Source organism: Notamacropus eugenii, chromosome 5 (genome assembly GCF_028372415.1).
Source record: "Notamacropus eugenii isolate mMacEug1 chromosome 5, mMacEug1.pri_v2, whole genome shotgun sequence".
Taxonomy (NCBI): Eukaryota; Metazoa; Chordata; class Mammalia; order Diprotodontia; family Macropodidae; genus Notamacropus; species Notamacropus eugenii.
Genome location: NC_092876.1, coordinates 150,672,916 through 150,675,562, shown reverse-complemented (window position 1 = coordinate 150,675,562; position 2,647 = coordinate 150,672,916). Strand labels below are relative to the sequence as shown.

The window sequence follows — 2,647 nt, the reverse complement described above, 5'->3', positions numbered from 1 at the left end:
GAAACTTTTAGTTCCAACTACTCTCCCTTCCCCCCTCCCCATCCATCCACACTGAGAAGGCAAGCAATTCAATATAGGCTGTACATGTGTACTTATGCAAAACATTTCTATTAACAGTTATATTGTGAAAGAGTAATTATATTTCCCTCCATCCTATCCTGCCCCCATTTATTCTATTCTTTCTTTTGACCCTATCCCTCCTCAAAAGTGTTGACTTCTAATTACCCCCTCCTGCAATTTGTTCTTCTTTCTATCATCACCCACCCCTTGCTTATCCTCTTCCCCACTACTTCCCTCTAGTGTAAGATAGATTTTCATACCAAACTGAGCGTGCATGTTATTCCTTCTTTAAGCCAAATGTGATAAGAGTAAGGTTTGCTCTTTCTCTCTCACCTTCCCACTATTCCCCTCCATTGAAAAAGGTATTTTTTTCTTTTTTTTGACCCAAATCTTGAGTTTTATTTAAATAACCTTCCAAGAACAGAGTCAGGTGTATTTGTCTCTGCCTGTTCCTCAGCACCAACTAACTGCCCGCCCTGCAGACAGCTGGGGAGGCAGAAGGGCCTTCTTCAATGAGGGTGGCCTCGCCTTTGGCCTGGCCTACGGGGGGGCCCATCCACAGTGAAGCACGGGTTCTTAACGGTCTCATCCATGGACACAATGAGACAAGCAGCCTCAGAAGCAGCAGTCAGGGCATTGATGCGGACCATGGCAGGCTTCACACAAAAGCTTCAAAGTTGTCTGCAAAGTCTTCATTGTTGATGTCCATGCCATACCACATGCCACCCTGTGCATGCTTGGCCCAGAGCTTGTTGAGGATGTTGGTGGCATTGAAACCAGTGTTGTTGCACAGCTGTTGGGGGATGATCTCCAGGGCCTTGGCATAGGCCCTGATCAGTAGCTGCTGCTTGCAGGGATGGTCCTTGAGTAGTCCCACAAGTATTTGGAGAACTCCATCTCAGTTGCCTCACCTCCTGCAATCACCGAATCATTCTTGATGGCTCTGCGGACAATCATGATGGCATTGGGGAGGGATCGCTCTGTCTCCTCCATGAACTGCTCAGTGTCTCCTAGAAGGATGATTGTGCAGGTTTTGGCCTTGGGGTAGCCAGTGAAGAAATTGTACCTCTCGCTTCCAATCTGTATCTCTTCAAAGAGCCTGCAGCTGCCCAGCACATCGTGGGTCAAAGAACTAACACTAGTCTGGATGGAGCCCCCACAGGCCATCATAGTCCTGCGCAGATGCTTCTCTGGGAAGCGGCCAGCACAGAATATGTCCCAGTCAGTGAAATACTGCGTAGCTACATCCCTAGTGAGGACCTTGGACAAAATGACCTTGGCCCCCGAGTTGGAATTTTTCTCTAACTTGTCATTTAAGGTGTTCCACTCTACATCCTCTATGGCTTGGTAATCTGCCACGTTGCGCAGGCGGACTTCAGCATTGTCTTTCTTGGCCTTCAGCATTGTCTTTCTTGGCCTTCAGCTCCAGTTCGACATTCAGAAAGGTGATTGTGGGTGATTCTTTGGCTACATTTCAAACCCAGAGTAAGAGAATGTTTTCTCGAAAGCAACACCAGCTGGGACTCCTCCAGGGCACCATCCTGGACCTTCTTGATGACAATCATCTTGAGCTGCAGCAGATCATAGAGCATCATAACAGCATCCATCACCATGATGGCAAAGGCAGCCTTCTGCTGGGATATCAGCTTGGAGCTCAGCACAGTCATGGCACATTTCTTAAGCAGTCACCTCTGCTCCTCTTTGTCTTCGTTCTTTACAGTCACAGCAATCTTCTTGATCTTACTGACTGCCAGCTGTGTGGCTGTGCGGAAAGCCTGAATGATGATCTGGGAGTGCAAACCTTCCTCTATGTAAGATTTCACTTGCTTCAGAAATTCTACTGCCAACAAAGTCACTGAAGTAGTCCCATCACCAACCTCAGCATCCTGTGACTTGGCAATGTCCACCAGAGTCTTGGCAGCAGGATAGACAACATCAAGGAGCTTCAAGATGGTGGCACTGTCATTGGAAATTGTTGCTTTGCCTCTACCATCAACAATGAGCTTGCCCATCCCTCGGGGTCCCAGGGTGGTTTGGTCAGCCGCTGCAATCACCTGGCAGGCTTTGATATTGCTGACAAGCTGAGGGATCCCTTGAGAGCTGTATGTCCCCTCCTTCAAGAGGATAACTGGCGAGGGCACAGGTTTCTTTTTCCACTGACCTTCCAATTTGTCCTTGGCATTTTGGGGTCATAAGCCTTGAGACTGCCACAGGTGCCTGAGATTCAGTCCCCCCCAAGCCCTGCTCAGGTCCTATCTGCCTTCATGGCCTACACTGCCCTGCACTTTTCTCCCAGAGTGGTGCAATAGACATATCCCAGTGACCTTCCTGGATATTTTGGGCTTGAGATTTGCTCCACTCTGTCATTCTCTGGGTTCTGGAGCTCCAAAATTTGTTTAGAGTCATATTTTACAGGTATTTGGCTGTGGTTGGGGAAGCACTCTAGAACATCAGTGTTCTTACTGCACCATCTTATCTCTTCCCCCTAAAATATTTATAGCATCTCTTTTTGTGGTAGACATGAACTACAGATTGAGGGGATACCCATTCATTGGGAAATGGCTGAATAAGCTGTGGTATATGAATG

General features: G+C 47.8%; 1 pseudogene; it reads right to left on the bottom strand.

Annotated features, from left to right (window-relative positions):
* Positions 1–569: 569 nt before the first annotated feature.
* Positions 570–2,106, bottom strand: LOC140508942 (T-complex protein 1 subunit eta pseudogene; annotated as a pseudogene).
* Positions 2,107–2,647: the final 541 nt, after the last annotated feature.